We start from the raw sequence: 22,191 nt of genomic DNA on the forward strand, positions 1-22,191 counted from the left end.
ATATGGCATAACGGTCATCTACTCCATGGAGTAGCCCAGTCCAGGGGGCTACTTAAGGTCCAGACAGACCTTAAATAAGACGCTCCTAAGTTCCCACGAGGGACACGAGCAGGGCAGCATCCAGGGACAGCCCTGCTCCAATGGCAGAGCAGATCACAGCTGTTCTCTCTGGGCTCCTCCACCCAGAATCTGGGAGATGGAACAGGGGAAATTCTGTGCAATGAATTTGGACTCTGCTTAGCACCTCTGTGTTGGCTCTCAGCCCTAGAAAAACGAGAGCCTGAGGGTCCACTTTGAGTCTAGGAAGCCATCTTCCAAGAGGAAGAAAACTCTCTGAAGCTCCGTGAGCTGCTCGTCCCTCTTCTCTGATGTCTGGACTCGATGGGTCACACAAGGGCCTATGGGAGGAGCTCGGGAGTCAAGGCTTCAAATCTTGGCCATCGGAGACTGCCAGGGACCTGACCCGATTGATACATGTGCAGCTGCTGGCACGTTTCTGAATATGCTGGCTCTCTGCAGCCTCTGCATCTTTGAACAACATGTCCATCTGTCTGAAACATCATTCTGTTCCAAGCACTTAGAAACCCTCCACTACCTCCTCCTTTGTACAGAATGGGTATGACCACAAGGCATCAGTAGCCCAAGAAGGCCGGGGGCCAATGTAACTATGAACGAGAGAGATATGGTAGCTAACCAAGCCTGAACAAATTAAGGTAACAGTAGGGTATGAGAAAGTTCAGCTTCCTCCAGCAAGGGGAGGACGGTTCCATGTTATATAGGGTGTCACGTACACTCATCTGAGAATATCGGGTAAGAACCTTATGATTGTCTACGGCCATACCACCCTGAAGGCGCCAGATCTCGTCTGATCTTGGAAGCTAAGAAGGGTCGGGCCTGGTTAGTACTTGGATGGAAGACTGCCAGGGAATACCGGTTGCTTTTGCTTTGATCTCCAAGAGGGAATTTCTTGGGACGGTGGGCTACTGCAGGCTGTGGATGCTACCTTCACGGAGATGGCACAACCTCTCTACGAACTGGCTAAGGGAGGACTCACTATGGTAGAGTGTGGACAGCTGAGGCAGAAGGAGCATTTCGGGAATTACAAAGAGCCTTACTGTGTGCCCCAGCATTGGTCATCCCAGATGTTACCAAGCCCTTCCACTTGTATGTGAAGGCAGGGCTGACTAAAGAAATTTTGACTCAGACTCTAGGGCATGGTGAAGGCCAGTGGTCTATCTTAGCAAGAAACTAGACCCAGTAGCAGCTGGGTTCCCTCCTTGCCTCCGCATAATTGCCACAACAGCCCTCCTGGTTAAGGATGCGAGTAAATTAACTTTGGGCCAAAATCTTGTTATAACCACCACACACGCGATTAAGGGCCTTCTCCGGACTCTACCAGACCGATGGATGACGAACGCCCAAGTAACGGGGTATCAGGCCCTTCTCCTCAATGAACCAAAAGTGGCCTTCCGACCCCCAGCAGTGCTAAATCCAGCCACACTGCTGCCAGAAGAGCTAGCTGACCATCCACACGACTGTGGGGAGGTCTTAACCCAAGTCACAGGAATAAGGCCGGATCTCAGAGACACTCCCCTCCCGGATGCGGAAATGACTCTGTTCACAGAAGGGAGTAGTTACATGGTCAGTGGAAAAGAGGTATGCGGGGGCTGCAATGGTTTATCCTGGGCAGAGACTCTGGATGACAGCCCTGCCACATAGGATCTCGGTGGAAAAGCAAAGCTGATTGCATTCACCAATGCACTACAGATGGCCGAGGCCACAGGCACTAACTGGAAACTACAGTGTGCCTACTGGCCCCAGAGCTCTGAGCAAGGAGAATGAACCAGACTCTCGAAAAGACCTTGACAAAGTTAATTTTGGAGGCTGGCGGTGGATAGAAAATCTCCTTCCTTTTATTCTCAGGGCACGATGTAATAAACAAGGTGACCCCATTTAAAATAATGTTTGGGAGCTCTGTCCTAGGTTACAGGAGGTTGCCCTAGAAGAAATGACTGATCAGTCTATACCCCAGTCACTGCAGGCATTACAGTCTGTCTTAAAAAGAAGGGATCCAAACTGCCTATACTGGAACAGAGACGGTGGAACCACATCCTTACCAACCCGGGGACTTGGTTTGGATACGTCGCTATCAAGTGGGGAATTTGGAGCCTCGTTGGAAGGGACCATTTACTGTTATCCTAACCACCCCCACGGCAGTAAAAGTGGAAGGCATCAGGGCCTGGGTTCATGCGGGTCATGTCAAACGAGCTGAGAGTAAGGATGCCCTACAGAAATGGGAAATGCAGCCAAAAGACCCTGCTGACCATAGACTGAAACTAAGACTAAAGAAACTGTGAGTGTATTGTTGCTATACTAAAGAAAATTGGGGTGATAAAATGTTAGTCTTATATGTTCAATATAAGGTAGAACCATCTGAAAAGTCAAGGATTTGACTAATCTCCAAAGAAAAGGGGGGAATGTAAGGGTGGGGCAGACTGAGTGGAGTCATCCAATCAGTAGGCCATATGTATATCCACTGGGAAGGTTGGAATTCAATTGGCCACCTGTGTAGGGGCGGGGCTTAACCACCCCCATAAAGGGTGCTCTGCCAGGCTGCTAAGGGGGGCTGCTGCAGGAGAGCCGGGGCTCCTGCAGGAGGGCCGGGGGCTGCTGCAGGAGAGCGGTGGAGCCGAGTCTGCGGAGAGTGGAGCGAAGAGCGGTGAAGTCGGCGGAGAGCGGTGAAGTGGAGCGGAGAGCGGTGGAAGTCGCAGAAGAGCAGGGGAGTCAACGGTGTATAGAAGAGCTGTAACAGCTCTTGTAAGAGCTATAACCGCGTTTGGCGGTCCAGCCTCCAGCCTCCGGCGGCCCCGAGCCGCCGCCGGCAGCCTCCAGCCTCGGCGGCGGCGCCAAGCCGCCGCCTGCAGCGTGCATCCTCCGGCGGCGGCCCCGAGCGCCGCCGCCTGCAGCTTCCATCCTCCGGCGGCGGCCCGAGCGCCGCCGCCTGCAGCCTCCGGCGGCGACCCCAAACGCCGCCGTCTGCAGCCTGCAGCCTCCGGTGGCGGCCCCGATCGCCGCCGCCTGCAGCCTCCAGCCTCCGGCAGTGGCCCCGAGCGCCGCCGCCTGCAGCCTGCCGCCTTCCGCCGCCCCGAGCCGCCGCCTGCAGCCTCCAGCCTCCGGCGGCGGCCCAGCAGTCCAGTTGTCAGCGGTCCCTCGACGCCTGTGGTCCTGAGACATCTGCGGTCCAGTTGTCAGCGGTCCCTCCACGCCTGTGGTCCTGAGACATCTGCGGTCCAGTTGTCAGCGGTCCCTCGACGCCTGCGGTCCAGTTGTCAGCGGTCCCTCGACGCCTGCGGTCCTGACACATCTGCGGTCCGGTTGTCAGCGGTCCCTCGACGCCTGCGGTCCTGAACATCTGGGGTCCAGTTGTCAGCGGTCCCTCGACGCCTGCGGTCCTGATGCCTACAGACCCTAGAGGCCAGCAGTCAGTCCTGACACCTGCAGCCCCTAGATGCCAGCAGTCTGGAGGCGTAAGCAGCCCTGAGATGCCATCGGCCCCTAGACACCAGCAGCCTCGCTGCAAAATGCCTCGCCACCCCGAACCACAAGTGGCCTTGTCCGCAGTGGTGGCTTCCTCCGGGTGGAAGCCTGGTCAGAGTAGCATCATGCGGAACAGAGTCTGTGTCATCTGGGTTGTCCTCCTTGTCATTGTTGCTTCTTCGTCATTGGGAGTGGCCTCATCCAGGAAATGGTATTGTCCAGAACAGCCTCTTCTTGGGAGCGGCCTTGTCCGGGGAGAAACTTCATTGAGCAGTGGCCTTGTCTTCGGAGTGGCCTCTTCTTGGGAACGGCTCCAATCATGGAGCGGCCTCATCTGTGGAGCAGCAACGTCATCTAGAGCGGCCTCGTCCAGAGTGGCCTTCTTGGAAGTGACCTTGTTGGGTTCATCGTCACCGCCTTTTCATAAGAGGTAGCTCTGACTGGTAGTTAGATTCCTGATGCTTGGTGCGAAATAAAGTTTTGCTTGACCTTCGCTTTGTATCAGTCTCATTCCTTTGATCACGGACCCTAACAGTGTGTTGGAGCTGTGTCAAAGTCTTTGGTTGGGAGAACCCTTCAGGGCCCCAGTGCCACCACCTCATTCCCAGGTCTCCATGGACACAAACCCACATTAGGACCCATCCGCAGGAGAGTCCATTTCAACTCAGCCCCCTCAGTTGCTACCCCAGAGCCACATATCGAACCTGTCTTGTCGCTAGGAGACAATTGGAATGTGAGGCGGGCTGCCCAGCCATCCATCCTTAGAACCCTGCTCAGAATCATTCCATGTGGGAAGTCCTGGAGCCAACCAACAGGTCTGAATTGTCCTGTAGAAGAATCTTTGCAGTTTCGAGCATCTCACAACTCCCATCGTGGGAAAAGCTCCATAGCCTTGTGATCCTCTCCCCTTCATGAAGGGGCCATCAGGGACAGAAACACCAACCTGAGCGATCGTCTGGTCCTCTCCCTGAATTCAGATGCATGGGATCTCAATTCAGCTCTGCACAGGGTGCCTGCCGTGCCCTCACCCACAAACCTAAGCCTAGCTTGTGTTCTCAGACTTCCGTCCTCACACTCTTGGCCCACAAGCCCTCCAGTTTTGCAATACCAGAACTACAATGCAGCATTCTGCCTGCCCTCCAGAAGAAAATCATTGCCTTCTGGAGCTATCCAGAAACCCCAAATGTGGATCAAACTACACGCCACTTGACTGTATCCCAATTATACAGGTTGCCCTGGGCACTAATGCCCTTTCTGCCAAAGCCTGAGCTTGGACCTCCCAACCCACATTCAGACAGCTGGCCGCACACTGAGCACATCGGACCCGTCATGGCCTTAGGCCTTCATCTCTTCCCAACCTCGGTTTTAAGGCTTCAGAACTTAGACCTTATCCCCAATCACTGCTCAAGGGTGAACTTGATGCAGAAATCAGAATTTCTCCCTCCCCACGGCAAGAAACTTTGTGGTTGGTGTGTTGTCCAAAGTTCAGTGTAGGAGAACCCAACATGGCCCATGAGACCCCGCCTATGCTTGAGGGCTGCTTTGGGCACAAACATGCATTATGAGCCTCAGTGTGAGCCCTTTCCTCAAGTAAGACCTCTCAGTGGCTGGACCAAGGTCCCGCATATCTGGCTTGCTATGCCCCTAGGCCCCCAATCTTAACCAGAGTTCGGGTTGTCCATTTGCCCTTCCCCAGGGCTCTGCTCTGGAATTCCTCTTTCAGTGGCACGCCTGAGTTAAGAAATCAGAACGGACTCCTCCTATGACGTAGAATGGCCCCAAAATATTGTGATCGGGCCAAATCCTGAAGGAGGGTGACTCGTCCATGGCCCATGAGGCCACCCCTACATTCCACAACCATCGGTGACAAAAAATCCAGAGACAAAATCATGAGCAAGTGCTTCACACTCACCCTTTGTTCATATCCTGAAGAGTTCTCCTCAAGGTCTGTAGATTGGGCATCCCATAACTACGTCCCCAAATTTAAGCCGAGTTTCTGTTTTCCGACTTCTGTCCCCACAGCTCTGGTCCACACACCTTCCATGCTTGGGCCCCTGGAGCCACACCTCAGGACTGTGCCTTCCCTGCCCAAAGGAATTCTGCACATTTCGTTGGCCATAAACTTGCAAATTAGGAGAAACCTCCTATGTCACAGAGGCCATCCCAATAGTGTAGACCTCCCAGGACAGAGGCTATCTGAAACCAGCTGAGGAACTACCTCCACTCAGACTCGTAGACAGATGACCCGAGAGAAGAAGATTAAACCAGACAGGACCCTAGGTCCTAATCAGATCCATTGCTTTGGTTTCCAGGTATCTCTCCTCAGAGTTCTGGTTTCCAATACCCACTTATGTGGATTACTGAAGCACCAATTAGAATAAATTTTGTTTCCCCATGGGAAACTTGCTCACTGAAGCTGTTTCAAAGCTTCTGGTTAGGAGAACCCTTCATAGCGCCAGTGTCACCGTTCATTCCAAGGTCTCCATGGACACAAACCCACATTATGACCCATCCTCAGGAGAATTCCACATCAACTCAGACCCATAGGTTGCTATGCCAGAGCCAGCAGATCTAACGTGTCCTGTCACTAGGAGACAATTGGAATGAGAGGCGGGCTGCCAAGGCATCCATCCTTAGAACCCTGCTCTGGAGTCGATCCATATGGGATGTCCTGGAGTCATCCAACATGTTTAAATTGACCCGCAGAAAATCCCTGTGGTTTGGAGCATCTCACTACTCTCCTTGGATAAACCCCCATGGCCTCATGATGATCCCCCTTCATGAAGGGACCATCATGGACAGAAACTCCAACCTGAGCCAATGTCTGATCCTCGCCCTGACATCAGATGCACGAAATCTCAATTTAGGTCTGCAGAGTGTGCCTGCCGTGTCCTCGCCCTGAAACCAAGCCAAGCTTGTGTTCTGAGACATACGTCCTCACAATCCTGGCCCAAAAGCCTTCCAGTTTGGCCTTTCCAGAGCTAGAATGCAGCACTCTGCCTGCCCTCCAAAAGAAATACTTTGCCCTATGGGGCTACTGAGAAACCCTAAATGATTTTCTTCTGCACACCACTTGACTGACCCCAATTATACAGCCTATCTGAACACTAATGACCTGTCTGACACAGCCTGAGTGCAGACCTCCTGAATGACACATAGAAAGCTGGCCCCAAACTGAACACATTGGGCCTTCCATGGCCTTAGGTCGTCATCTCTTCCCAACCTCAGGTTCCAGCCTTCTGAACCTAGACCTTATCTCCAATGACTTCCCAGAGGTGAATGTGATGTAGAAATCAGAACTCCTCCTTCCCCATGGCAAGAAACCTTGAGGTTGGCATGTCCAAGGTTCAGTGTAGGAGAAACCTGCATGCTCAATGAGGCCCCGCCCATGATTGAGGGCCGCCTTGGGCACAAACACACATTGTGACCCTCAGTGTGAGTCCCCTCTTCAAGTAATGCCTCTCAGTGGCTGGACCAAGAGCCCGACTATGAGGCTTGCCATGCCCATAGGCCCCAGGCCTAACCAGAGGGCGGGTATTCCAGTTGTCTGTACCCAGGGTTCTGCTCTAGAATCCCTCTATTGGGGAAACCCATGAGGCAGAAAACAGGACTCCTCCCTACCCACAGAATGACCTCAAACTCTTGGAAGTTGGGCAAATCACCAGAGAGGAAAACTCTTCCACGGCCCATGAGGCCACCCCTACATTAAACGACCAACATGAATACAACACCCAGAGACATAAACCTGAACGACTGCCTCTCACTCGCCCTCCTTTCTAATATCGAGGAGCTCGCCTCACAGACTGTAGATCACTCCTGCCATAACCTCGGCCCCAAACCTCAGCCGAGTTTGTTTTTGGACGTCTGTCCCCACAGCCCTGGTCCACACAGCCTCCAGGCTGGGCCCTCTGGAGCCACATCACAGGACTGCTCTCTTATAGGAGAGTGTGCCCATTCCATTGCCCACAACCAAACAGAATAAGAGAAGCCTGAAGGCCCCCGAGGACTCCCACTACTGTAAGCCACCCTGGACAAACAGGGGCATCCTGATACAAGCTGAGCAACTACCTCCACACAGACATGCAGACAAATGTCTGCAGAGACAGAAAATTGAACTGGACACACCCCTAGGCCCTAATCTGAACTCTTGCTTTGGTTTCCAGGTGTCACTCCTCAGAGGCCTGGGTTTGAAGACCAGCATATGGGGCTTTCCTGAGGCACCAAACAGAACACCTCTCATCTCCACATGGGAAGCTTTCTTGCTGGAGCTGTGTCAAACCTTTCGGGTTGGAGAGTCCTGCAGATTCCCTGAGCTACCACCACATCACAAGGTCTCCATGGCCACCAACCCACAATATGACTCATCCTCAGGAGGAGTCCATTTCAACTCAGTCTTCTGGGTAGCCCACCCAAGCACATGCAGATTGAACCTGCCTTGTCCCAACAGCCAGTGGGAATGTGAGGTGGAGTTTCCAAGCATCCATGCTTAGACACCTGCTCTTGAGTCTTTCCATACGGGGCGTCCTGGAACCATCCAATAGGACTCAAATGTCCTGCAGAAGGAGACATTGAGGTTTGGAGAAGCTCATAACTCCCAGCGTATGGAAACATCCCTGGCCTCATGAGGCTCTCACCCCCTTCAGGAAGGGACCATCATGGACACAAACTCCAGCCTGAGTCAACGTCTAATATTCGCCCTGACCTCAGATGCAGGAGATCTCGATTTAGTCTCTGCAGGGTAGGCCTGCCATGCCCTCAGCCCCAAACCTAACGTTAGCTTGTGTTTTTGGACTTCCTTCCTCACACTCCTGGCAAACAAGCCCTCCAGACTGGGAATTCTGGAACCACAATGCCGCCCTCTGCCTGCCCACCAGAAGAAAAACGTTGCCCTATGGGACTTTCCAGAAGCCCCAAATGAGGATCAACCTGATCGGGCCTTGACTGCACCCCAATTGGATAGGCTGCCCTGTGCACTAATGCTCTGACACTGCCTGAGGCCAGACGTTCCGACAGACAAGGAGACAGTTGGCCTCACACCCAGCGCATCTGACACGCCATGGCCTTAGGCCGTCATCTCTTCCCAACCTGTGTTTTCTGACATCTGAACCTAGACATTATATCAAATCCCCACACAAGTGGGTACCTGAAGCACTCCTCCTTCCCCAGGGCTGTAAAGCTTGCTGTTGGCATGGAGTCACACCTTCAGGGTAAGGAAAACTTTCATGGCCCCTGAGGGCCGCCTTAGGCACAAACTCGCATTGTGACCGTCAACATGAGCCCTATGTCGAAGTAAGGCCTCTCATGGCCTGGACCAAGGGCCCGCATATGGGACTGGCCAAGCCCCTATAATCCCAATACTCACCAGAGTTTGAGTTTTCTAGTCACTCGTACCCAGGGCTGTGATCTGGAATTCCTCTCCTGGAGAAACACCTGAGCCAGACAACAGGACTCCACCCTTCCCACAAAATGACCCCAAAATCTTGGGAGCTGGTCCAACTGCTCAGAGAGGGAGACTCTTCCATAGCCTCTGAGGCCACCCCTACATTCCACGACTATGGGGGACACAACATCCAGAGACAAATGTTTGTGCAACTGCCTCCCATTCGCCCTTCTTTCATAAGCTGAGGAGCTCCCCTCACGGTGTGTGGATCCGGCCTGCCATACCCTCGGCGCCACACCTAAGCCGAGTTTGTGTTTTCAGACTTCTGTACCCACAGCCCAGACACACACACCTGCAGGCTAGGACCTATGGAGACACAGAGAAGGACTGTGCCTATCCTCTCCATGAAAACTTTGTGGCCAATCCATTGACCACAACCCTACAGATTAGGAGAAACCTCCAAGGCCTCCAAAGCCATGCCAATAGTGTAAGCTGCACTGGACTAAGAGGGCCACTCTGACACCAGCTGAGCAACTATCTCCACTTAGACACTCAGACAGTGTCCCCAGAGACAGAAGATTGAAACGGACAGGCACCTAGGCACTATTATGAACCTTAGCTTTGGTTTCCAGGTGTCTCTACTAAGAGAACTGGTTTGAAGACCAGCATCTGGGGCTTTTCTGTGGCACCAAACAGAACCTCTCTCATCTCCACATGAGGAGTTTTTTTATTGGAACCATATCAAACGCTTCGGTTAGGCAAATTCTGCAAGGCCCCTGAGCCACCAGCACATTCCACGGTCTCCATGTACACAAACTCACATTACGACCCATCCTCAGTGAATCCATTTCAACTCAGCCCCCTGGGTAGCTTGCCCCAGAGCAAGCAGTTCAAACATATCTTGTCACTAATAGCCAATGGGAATGCGAGGTATGGTGTACAGGCATCAATCCTTTGAACCCTGCTCTCCAGTCCTTCTGTATGGGACATCCTGGAGCCATTCAACAGGATTCGACTGTCCTGCAGATGGAAACATTGTGGTTTGGAGCAAATCACAAATTAGCGTATGTGCTGGTGTCTAAGGTGATGTGCAGCATTATCCAGCCCTGAGGGATTGGAACAGGTCGAAGGGCACAGTTTCCTTCTGGGGACAGGAGATGTTCAGTTGTGTGGCTCAGGGAACACATGTATCCTAAGTTGGTATTCCAGAACAGGACGTTGAAAACAGATGCCTGAAAGCCTAATCCAGGGTTCCTATGAAGTCCTAGGGGCATGTCCGGTTCAATCTTCTGACTCAGGAACATTGACTTGGCTTTCTGCTTGGATGTGTGTGATCAGGGTGTTTCAGATGTGCATTTGCGTCCAGCATTGCCGAAAATATTGGGGTGGGTTCAGGGGCCTTGCATGTATCTCCTAATCTGGAAGGTTTGGGCAGCTTTGATGGGCATAGTTTGCTTGGGGATGGCAGGCACAGTTCTGTGGCCTGGATTCAGAGACCCTATCCTTGAGGGCATATGAGCCATGGTTTTGGGAGGGAAGTCTGCAAACACAAATGCAGTTTAGGGTAAGTGAAAAGGTGGTCGCAGGCCGAATGCGTAGACCTGGAGTGCAGCTCGTCAGGAACTGTAATTAGTGTGACTGGAAGGCAATAACACAGGCTTTTCTATTTGGATTGTATGTCCAGGATGGTCTCTGAATGCAAGTGTGGTCTCTTGGGTCCATGGGAGATGTTACCTCACTTAGGATCCTGGTGGCTGTCCATAGTTTGGTGGCTTTTTTTGGGGAAGAGAAGAGTGCAGTTTTCCATCTTAGGGGTGTACCAAAATAGGGATTCCTGAGACGAGCTCTGGATCGGGGTCCCTGGAAAATCCCACGAAGGTTTAGGATTTGGGCTTAAGGGCATACCAGACCTACAATGCAGAATCATGTTGGTGCAAATGAGAGGGCTTATTTGAAAGCATGCTCAGGCTGAGGGTCACAATACCTGTTTGTGGATAGGGCGGCCCTCAGGAGTGGCTGTGGTCTCATCGTCCATGTAGCTGGCTCCCACTTTGGGGGTTGAACAACCTTCCCAAGGGCCCAGTTTCCTGCCATGAGGAAGGAGGAGATCTGTATTGTGTTTCAGGTTTCCCCATTGGCGGGGATTCCACCCAAGGTCGGGGAACAGGTGCCTGAATACCAAGGAAGTATAGAGATGACGTACTTAGGCCATGATCATCCCAAAGGGTACATATGGGGCCCTCTCTCTGGTGACTCAAACTCGGTTAGGGCCCCTGAGGACAGATGCTTGAAAACCTAATGGTGTTCCATTGAGGGCATAGAGGCATTTCAGGTTCAATCTTCTAACTAACGAACATTGATTTGGCTGTCTCCCTGGATGTAGGTGATCAGAGAGTTTCAGACTGTGCATTTGCATCCCAAGTACCTGGCAATATTGGGGTGGGCTCAGGGGCCTTCCAGGTTTCTCCTAATCTGGAAGGTTTGGGCACCTCGGATATGCACAGTCTCCTTGGGGATGGCAGCCAGAATTCTGTGGTGTGGATCCAGAAATCCCATTCTGGTGGGCATGTGAGCCATGGTTTTGGGATAGAAGTCTAGAAACACAAATTTTGGTAAGCAAATTTGTGATCGCAGACCCAATGTGTACACCTGGAGGGCAGCTCATCAGGAACTTTAATTAGGGTGACTGGAAAGCAGTTGCACAGGCTTTTCTCTCTGAATTGTTTGTCCAGGATGGCCTAGGAATGCAGGTGTGGTCTCATGGGTCCATGGGAGACTTTTCCTCTGTATGTATTCTGGCAAGTCTCCATAGTTTGGTGACTATGTCGGGGAAGGGAAGAGTGCTGTTTTCCATTTTATGGGTGCCCCAAAACAGGGATTCCAGAAACGAGCTCTGGTTCTGGGCGCCTGGGACATCCCACTGAGCGTTAGAATTAGGGCCAAGGGCCGTATGAGGCCTGCAGTGTGAAACCATGGTGCTGCAACTGAGAGGAATTATTTGAAAGCATGCTCAGGCTGAGGGTGACAATGATTGTTTGTGCCCAGGGCGGCCCTCAGGAGTGGGTGTGGTCCCATTGGTCTTGTAACTGGCTCCCTCTTTGAGGTTTGGACACCCATCCCAACAGCCAAATCTCCTACCACGAGGAAGGAGGAGTTCTCTATTGTGCTTCAATTTCCCCCATTGGCAGGGATTCCATCCAAGGTCTGGGAACAGGTGCCTGAATACCAAGGATGGCTAGAGATGACGTACTTGAACCAATGCAATCCCAAATGCTAGATGTGGGTCCCACATTCTGGTGACTGACACTAGATCAGGGCTCAGGCTCTGTCAGACACAACACTAGTGGCCAGGGCAACCTTTAATTCGGGGTTCCCTCATGGGCCGAGCAGATTGATCCTCAGATGGGATTTCTGGCCAGACTCACCAGGCACTTCTTTCTATAGGGAAGGAAGAATGCTGTGTTGTGGCTCCAGAATTCCCTATCAAGAGGGCTTGGGGACCAGTGGAGTGAGGATGGAATTGTAAACACAAGCTACGGATCAATTCAGTGCCAATTGGAAGGCAGTTCCTATGTGTTGGTGCTTATTCAAATATCCAGCATCTGAGTAAGGGCAGATGTCAGATATTTGCTCACACTGGAGTTTGTGTCTATGATGACTGACAAAGGGAGCGGTGGCGTCAAGAGGCCATGGAGGGGTTTTGATGTTGAGGCTTATGAGCTACTCCATACATCAAGGTTTCCTTTTACCGGACAGGTGGAGTCTGGTTTATTTGCTCCAGTGTCCCCAATGTGGAAAGTTTGGGTAGCAGAGCTCTACCACAAGGATAACTGGAAAGCTCAACTCCATTGACCATTGCAGCTGAGGAATATGGCAGGTTCGTTCTGGTGTCTCTGTAGCGAAGTACCAAGTCCTTGAGTTGACATGGAATCTTTCAGATGGGCCACAATGCTGGTATGTTATCAGGGAGACCTAAGAATGTGCTGGTGGCTAAGGTGCTGTGCAGGATTCTACTACCCTGGGCTTTTGCATAGATGGAAGGGCACAGTTTCCTTCTGAAGACAGGAGGTATTCTGTTGTGTGGCCCAGGGACCATATGTTGTATCATAAGTTTGCATTCCAAAACAGGCCTCTGAGGACAGATGTCTGAAAACCGAATCTAGGGTTCCAATGACGTCCTAGGGCATGTTAGGTTCACTATTCTGACTTGAATCATTGATTTGACTGTCTTCCTGGATGTAGGTGATCAGGGTGTGTCAGACTGCCCATTTTCGTTAAGAGAGTCCGCCAGTATTGGGGCAGGTTCACGGGCCTTGCAAGTTTCTCCTAATCTAGAAGGTTTGGGCAACTGGGACAGGTACAGTTTTGGGGGGATGCCAGGGACAGTACTGTTGTGTGGATCCAGAGACCCAATCCTGGAGAGCATGTGTGCCATGGTTTTGGTAGAGAAGTCTGCAAACGCAAATTTGGATTAGGGTGAGAGGCAATGTGATTGCAGGCCCAATGCATAGACCTGGAGGGCAGCTCATCTGGAACTGTAATTAGGCTGACTATAAGGCGGTAGCACAGGCTTTTCTCTCTGGATTGTGTGTCCAGGATGGCCTCGGAATGCAAGTGTGTTTTCATGGGTCCATGGGATACTTTTCCTCTCTATGGATCCTGGTGGCTCCCCATAGTTTGTTGGCTTTTTCGGGGAAGGGAAGAGTGTTGTTTCCCATCTTCGGGGTGCCCCAAAAGAGGGATTCCAGATATGGGCTCTGGGTCTGGGCACCTGGAAAATCCCACCAAGTTTTATGATTTGTGCCTAGAGGCGTACCAGGCCTGCAATGCGGGATCATGGCGGTGCAACTGAGAGAGATTGTTTAAATCATGCTCAGGTTGAGGGTCACAATGTCTGCTTGTGTCCAGAGCAGCCCTCAGGAGTGGGCGTGGTCTCATTGGCCCTGTAACTGGCTCCCATTTTGAGGTTTCGACACCCATCCCAACAGCCAGGTTAATTGCCTTGGGGAAAGAGGAGCTCTCTATTGTTCTTCAAGTTCCCCCATTGGCAGGGATTCCTGCCAAGGTCTGGGGACAGGTGCCTGAATACCAAGGATCGGTAGAGATGACGTATTTGGGCCATGACCATCCCAAATGCTAGATATGGGTCTCACTCTGTGGTGGCTGAAGCTCGGTAGGGGCTCAGGCCCTTTCAGACAGCACTAGTGGCCATGGCAGCCTATAAATTGGGGTTGACTTGCGGGCCGAGGAGATTGATCCTCATATGGGGTTTCTGGGCAGACTGACCAGGCACTTCTTCATTCGATGGGGAAGGCAGAATGCTGCATTGTGACTCCAGATTTCCCTAGCAAGTGAGATTGGGGACCAGTCGGGTGAGGATGGAATTGTTAACACACGCTACGGGTCAATACAGTGCCAAGCGGAAGGCAGTTCCAATGTGCAGTGGTATATCGAGACATCCAGCACCGGAAAAGTGTTCATGTCAGGTGTTTGCTCATACTGGAGTCTGTGTCTATGATGACCGACCAATGGAGAGGTGCAGTCAAGAGGCCATGGAGGATTTCACACGCTGAAGCCTGTGAGTGGCTCCAAACATAAGACTTCCTTCTACTGGGCAGGTGAAGTCTGGTTTGTTTGCTCTAGGTTCCCCCATGTAGAAAGTTAGTGAAGTAGAGCTCTCCGGTATGGATGCCTGGAAAGCACACCTCCATTGACCATTGCAGCTGAGGAACATGGCAGGTTCGTTCTGGTGGCTCTCGGGCGAAGTACCAAGGCTTAAATTAACATGGAATCTCTTGCAGATGGGCCACATTGCTGCTTTGTTACCAAGGAGATCTTAGAATGTGCTGGTTGCTGAGATGCCATGCAGGATTCTCCTACCCCGAGGCTTTGGCACAGGTCGAAGAGCACGGTATCCTTCTGGTGACAGGACATGTTCTGTCGTGTGGCTATGGGCCAAATGATATGTCATAAATTAGTATTCCAGAACATGCCCCAGAGGACAGATGCCTGAAAACCTAATTGGGTTCCATTGAGGGCTTAGGGGCATTTCAGGTTGAATCTTCTAACTCACAATCTTTGACTTGGTTGTCTCCCAGGATGTAGGTGATCAGGGTGTTTCAGACTGCGCATCTGCGTCCAAAGTGGGCGGCAATATTGGGGTGGGCTCAGGGGCCTTCCAGGTTTCTCCTAATCTGGAAGGTTTGGACAAACTCTTTTATGCACAGTGTCCTTGGGAATGGAAGCCAGAATTCTGTGGTGTGGCTCAGAGATCCTATGTTGGTGGGCAGGTGAGCCATGGTTTTTGGATAGAAGTCTGGAAACACAATTCGGGTTACCGACTTTGGTTCGATGTGTTTGCATGCCCAATGCGTACACCTGTAGGGCTGCTCATCAGGAACATTAATTAGGGGAACTGGAAGTCAGTAGCATAGGCTCTTCTCTTTGGATTGTGTGTGCAGGATGGCCTCGGAATGCAGGTGTGTTTTCATCGGTCCATGGGAGACTTTAACTCACTATGGATCCTGGTGGCTCCCCATAGTTTGGTGGCTTTTTCAGAGAAGGGAAGAGTGCTGTTTTTCATCTTAGGGGTACCCCAAAACAGGGATTCCAGAGACGGGCTCTGGGTCTGGGCACCTGGAAAAACCCGCCAAGTTTTATGATTTGTGCCTACAGGCATACCAGGCCTGCAATGTGGGATCATGACAGTGAAACTGAGAGGAATTGTTTGAAAGTGTACTCAGACTGTGGGTCACAATGCCTGATTGTGTCCAGAGCAGCTCTCAGGAGTGGCTGTCTTCTCATTGTTCCTGTAACTGGCTCCCCGTTTGAGAATTCGATACCCATCCCAACAGCCAGCTTTATTGCCTTGAGGAAAGAGGAGTTCTCAACTGTGCTTCAGGTTCCCCCATTGGCAGGGATTCCTGCCAAGGTTTGGGGCCAAGTGCCTGAATACCAAGGATCAGTAAAGATGCCGTACTTGGGCCATGATCATCCCAAATTCTAGATATGGGTCTCGATTTCTGGTGGCTGAAACTCGGTAGGGGCTCTGGCTGTTTCAGACACAATGCTAGTGGCCATGGCAGCCTATAAATTGGGGTTGTCTTGAGGGCCGAGCAGATTGATCCTCATGTGGGGTTTCTGGGAAGACTCACCAGGCACTTCTTCATTCGAAGGGGAAGGCAGAATGCTGCGTTGTGGCTCCAGATTTCCCTATCAAGAGGGCTTGGGGACCAGTCGAGTGAAGATGGAATTGTTAACACTCGCTACAGGTCAATTCAGTGCCAAGCAGAAAGGCAGTTCCAATGTGCGGCAGTTTATTCGAGACATCCAGCACTGGAAAAGTGTTCATGTCAGGTGTTTGCTCACACTGGAGTTTGTGTCCATGATGACTGACCAATGGAGGGGTGGCATCAAGAGCCCATGGAGGACTTCACACGCTGAAGCTTATGAGTGGCTCCAAACATAAGGCTTCCTTCTACTGGGCAGGTGAAGTCTGGTTTGTTTGCTCTAGGTTCCCCCATGTGGAAAGTTAGTGAAGCAGAGCTCTCTGGCATGGATGCCTGGAAAGCACACCTCCATTGACCATTGCAGCTGAGGAACATGGCAGGTGTTTTCTGGTGGCTCCGTGTCGAAGTACCAAGGCCTTGAGTTGACATGGAGTCACATGAAGATGGGTCACAATGCTGGTTTGTTACCAGGGAGATCATACAATGTGCTGGTTGCTAAGGGGCTGTGTAGGATTCATCTACCCTGAGTGTCTGACACAGGTCCACAAGCACGGATTCCTTCTGGGTCCAGGAGATGTTCTGTTCTGTGGCTCAGGGACCACATGTTGTATCATAAGTTGGTATTCCAGAACAGGCCTCTGAAGACAGATACCTGAAAACCTAATCTAGTGTGCCAATGAAGTCTTTGGGGGCATGTCAGGTTCAATCTTCTGACTCAGGATCATTGACTTGGGTGTGTATCTGTGTGGAGGTGATCAGGGTTTTTCAGATTGTGAATTTGAGTCCAGAGTGGCCTCCAATATTGAGGGGGGCTCCGGGGCCTTGCAGGTTTATCCTAATCTAGAGATTTGGGGCAACAGTGACTGGTGCAGTTTACTTGAGGAAGGCAGGCATAGTCCTCAGGTGTGGCTCCAGATACCACAACCTGGAGGGCATGTGAGCCATGGTTTTGAGAGGGAAGTCTGCAAACACAAACTTGGGTTAGGGTTAGTGGCGAGGTGATCGCAGGCCCAATGCATAGTCTTCGAAAGCAAATCTTCAGGAATTGTAAATTAGATGATTCGAAGGGGGTAGCACAGGCTTTTGTATCTGCATTGTGTGTCCACGATGGCCACGGAATGCAGGTGTGTTCTAATGGGTCCATGGAGGTTTTTCCTCTCTGTTACCTGGTGGCTCCCAATAGTTTGGTTGCTTTCTTGGGGATGGGAAGAGTGCTGTTTTCCATCTTGGAGGTTCCCCAAAATAGGGAATTCCAGAGACTGGCTCTGGGTCTGGGCCCCTGGATAATCCCACTAACTGTTAGGATTTGGGCAAAGGGGCATAGCTGACCTGCAATGTGGGATACTTTTGGGTCAACTGAGAGGGCTTGTTTGAAAGCACACTCAGGCTAAGTTTCACATTGCTTGCTTGTGCCCAGGGCGGACCTCATGAGTAGGCGTAATCTCCTTGGCCATACAGCCAGTGCCCACTTTGAGGTTGGACACCCATCCCAACAGTCAGGATTCCTGTCATGGGGAAGGAGGAGTTCTCTATTGTGCTTCAGGTTCCCCCACTGGAAGGGATTACAGTAAACGTCTCGGGACAAATGCCTGAATACCAAGGATGGGTATAGGTGACGGCTTGGGCCATGGCTGGTCTCACATGATGGATATGGGCACCGATCTCTGGGTGGTTGACCCAGGGTCTTTGCTCAGGCTCTGTCAGACACAACACTCGTGCCCAGGGCAGCCTATAAATCGGGGTTCCCTTGAGCACCAAGCAGAATGATCGTCATGTGGAGTTTCTGGATAGATTCACCAGGCACTTTTTCTTTCTATTGGGAAGGCAGAATGCTGCGCTCTGGCTCCAGAATTCCCTATCAAGAGGGCTTGCGGACCAGGAGGCTGAGGATGAAATTGTAAACCCAAGCTATGGTTAAATTCAATGTCAAGTGAAAGGCACTTCCAGTGTGCAGCAGTTGAATCAAATATCCAGCACTTGAGTAAAGGCGGATGTCAGATGTTTGCTCATATTGGAGTTTGTGTCTATGATGACCAACAAGTGGAGGGGTTGTGTCAAGAGACCATGGAGGATTTCCCAGGCTGGGGCTTGTGAGATGCTCCAAAGAGCAAGGTTTCCTTCTACTGGACAGGGGAAGTCTGGTTTGTTTGTTCCAGGGTTCTCCATGTGGAAAGATTGGATAGCATAGCTCTCCCGCATCGATGCCTGGAAAGCACACCTCCATTGACCATTGCAGCGGTGGAACATGGCAGGTTCATTCTGGTGACTTTGAGGTGAAGAGCCAATGACTGGATTGGACATGAAACCTCATGAAGATGGGTCAAAATGTTGGTTTGTTACCAGGGAGATCTTAGAATGTGCTGGTGGTTAAGGGGCCATGCAGGATTCATCTAGCCAGAGTATTTGACACAGGTCCAAGAGCCCGGATTCCATCTGGGGACAGGAGATGTTCTGTTGTGGGGGTCAGGGACCATATTTTGTATCATAAGTTGGTATTCCAGAACATGCCTCTGAGGACAGAAGCCTGAAAACCGGGGGGGACAAGATGGCGGGGTACTAGGAAGAGGCGTCTTTTCAGCTGGTACCCCAAAGTGAGCTGATTACCTACCAAAGAACTCTGATCACCCATGAAATCAGCCTGAGATCAGAATTATACACGTCTGGATCTCTACAGGGGCAGAAGACGCCAGTGAGCAGGTAAAGCGGAATGGGAACAGCGGACTGATATCGGAAGATAAACAAAAGGGGGAGGGAGCCACCAGAGGCGACCGGTGCGAAAGTAATACCCCGATACGAGCGAGAGTGCCCTGCGTCTGGGGACCAGCATTAACTCAGAGACTGGTTGAAAGCACTCCAAAAGAGCAAAGGATCGCGGGGGCAAACTGTGGGAATCGGGGCGGCTAGGGACAGGGGCTTGAGTCCCCGGTCCCAGACGGCCTCCCCGGCGCGGAGGCAGAGAGAGTGCGGCGGGGAAACCGGCTCCTGGTCCCTAAGCCGCCAGCGCGCCCCAGAGCGCGGGGTTCCGGCTCCTGTGAGGGGATGGGAGCTGCGCCAGTCTGCAGAACGCGCGCTAGCCCTACCACAAAGCTTGAGATGCGCGTGCACTTCGCTCCAGCTCTCCTGGGTTTCTAAGGCCCTGGGGCGCTTCTTGACCCGGGCCATTGTTTCAAATTCTAAGCCTCCCGCCCGCGAAACTCTTCCCCGGACAGAGGCGCGCAAAAGCCCAGCCTGCGGCTTACGGACCAGCGCCCCGTTCTCAGTGCCCCAGACGCGCGCCCGACCCACAGCCGCCTCTGAAAAGAGGTGCGCGCAAGCCGGGCACTCCCAGCCCGGGCCGGCGGCAAAATCTCAGTGTGCGATCGCTGCTTGGAACCTCTCTGGTGGTCGGGAGCTCCCAGACAGCCGCCACTGCCTTGGCTTTGGGGACGAGCAAAAGATCCTGCGCCCTCAGGGTCTTTAACTTGGAACCTGCACTGCCAGCATCCAAGGGGGAATTTATTCAGCTTCTGCACCCAGACTGAGGCTTCTGAGACGGAGATCAGGAAGTGTTCCAGGGTGCACCTTGACTGCACCAGAGTTGATACATCCAGCTACATCTGTTCAGTCTTCTCCCACCAAAATGACTAGGAGGAGGAATGCCCAACAGAAGAAAAATACAGAGGATGGACCTTCCGCAACAGAGCTAACGGCTATCAACATAGACAATATGTCGGAAAGAGAATTCAGGCTAACAATTATCCAGGCAATAGCTAGGTTGGAGAAAGCCATGGATGACCAAACAGAATTGATTAGAGCCGAACTGAAAGCGACCAGACAGGATGTTCACAATGTTAGGGCGGAGCTTAAAGCTACCAGGGAGGAGGTCCACAATGCTCTCAATGAGTTCCAATCCAATCTAAACTCTCTCAAAGCTAGGGTAACTGAGACAGAAGATAGAATTAGTGATCTGGAAGACAAACAGATAGAGAGAAAGGATCAGGAGGAAGCCTGGAACAAACAGCTTAGATCCCACGAAAGCAGAATTAGGGAAATAAGTGATGCCATGAAGCGTTCCAACGTCAGAATTATTGGAATTCCTGAAGGGGAGGAGAAAGAAAGAAGTCTAGAAGATGTCGTGGAACAAGTCCTTCATGAAAACTTTCCGAATCTCGCGAATGAAACCAGCGTTCATGTACTAGAGGCTGAACGGTCTCCACCCAAGATTATACACTCCAAAAAAACATCACGACACCTGATAGTCAAATTGAGAAATTATAATTGTAGGTATAATCTCTTGAAAGCTGCCAGGGCAAAGAGGCTCCTTACTTACAGAGGGAAGCCCATCAGAATAACGTCAGACCTGTCCACAGAGACCTGGCAAGCCAGAAGAGGCTGGCAAGATATATTCAGGGCACTAAATGAGAAGAACATGCAGCCAAGAATACTTTATCCAGCAAGACTGACATTCAAAATGGATGGACAGATAAAGAGTTTCCAAGACCGGCAAGACTTAAAAGACTATGCAACCACCAAGCCGATACTGCAGGAAATATTAAGGGGGGTTCTATAAAAGAGGAAAAATCCCAAGAATAGCATTGAACAGAAATATAGAGACAGTCTACAGAAAGAAAGACTTCAAAGGTAACTCGATGTCAATAAAAACGTATCTATCAATAATCACTCTCAATGTGAATGGCCTCAATGCACCCATAAAACGGCACAGGGTTGCAGATTGGATAAAACGACAGGACCCATCCATATGCTGTCTACAAGAGACCCATTTTGAACCTAAAGATACACGCAGACTGAAAGTGAAGGGGTGGAGAAGCATCTTTCATGCCAATGGGACTCAAAAGAAGGCTGGGGTAGCGATTCTCATATCAGATAAATTAGACTTCAAACTAAAGACTGTAGTCAGAGATACAGAAGGACACTACATAATCCTTAAAGGGACTATCCACCAAGATGATCTAACAATTGTAAATATCTATGCTCCCAATATGGGAGCAGCCAATTACTTAAGAAAACTGTTAATCAAGATAAAGAGTCATATTGATATGAATACACTAATCGTAGGTGATCTTAACACGCCTCTTTCAGAATTAGACAGATCATCGAAGCAGAAAATCAATAAAGAAACAAGAGCATTGAACGACACATTGGACCAGATGGACCTCATAGATATATACAGAACATTCCACCCTAAAACAGCAGAATACTCATTCTTCTCAAGTGCACACGGAACCTTCTCCAGAATAGACCACATACTGGGTCACAAATCAGGACTCAGCCGATACCAAAAGACTGAGATTATTCCCTGCATATTCTCAGATCACAATGCTTTGAAACTGGAGCTCAATCACAAGGAAAAGTTCCGAAGGAACTCAAACACCTGGAAGCTAAAGACCACCTTGCTTAAGAATGCTTGGATCAACCAGGAGATCAAAGAAGAACTGAAACAATTCATGGAAACCAATGAGAATGAAGACACTTCGGTCCAAAACCTATGGGATACAGCAAAGGCGGTCCTAAGGGGAAAATATATAGCCATCCAAGCCTTGCTCAAAAAAATTGAAAAATCCAGAACACACCAGCTGTCTCTACACCTTAAAGAACTGGAGGATCAACAACAAATCAAACCAACTCCACACATAAGAAGGGAAATCATCAAGATTAGAGCTGAGATCAATGAGGGAGAAACCAGAGATACAGTAGAACGTATCAATGAAACTAGAAGCTGGTTTTTTGAAAGAATCAATAAGATCGATAAGCCACTGGCTACACTAATCCAAAAGAAAAGAGAGAAATCCCAAATTCATAAAATTATGAATGAAAGGGGAGAGATCACAACTAACACCAAGGAAGTAGAAACAATCATCAGAAGTTACTACGAACAGTTATATGCCAATAAGCTTAGCAACCTTGATGAAATGGATGCATTCCTGGAAAAATATAAACTACCAAAATTGAACCAGGAAGAAATCGACAACCTGAATAGACCGATATCTAATAACGAGATTGAAGCGGTGATCAAAAATCTCCCAAAAAACAAGAGCCCAGGACCTG

At 50.8% G+C, this 22,191-nt stretch overlaps 1 pseudogene; it reads left to right on the top strand.

Annotated features, from left to right (window-relative positions):
• The first annotated feature begins 827 nt into the window (after positions 1 to 827).
• On the top strand, positions 828 to 946 carry LOC122901318 (annotated as a pseudogene).
• The last annotated feature ends 21,245 nt before the right edge of the window (positions 947 to 22,191 follow it).

Source organism: Neovison vison, chromosome 2, assembly GCF_020171115.1.
Source record: "Neovison vison isolate M4711 chromosome 2, ASM_NN_V1, whole genome shotgun sequence".
In the NCBI taxonomy this organism is placed as follows: domain Eukaryota; kingdom Metazoa; phylum Chordata; class Mammalia; order Carnivora; family Mustelidae; genus Neogale; species Neogale vison.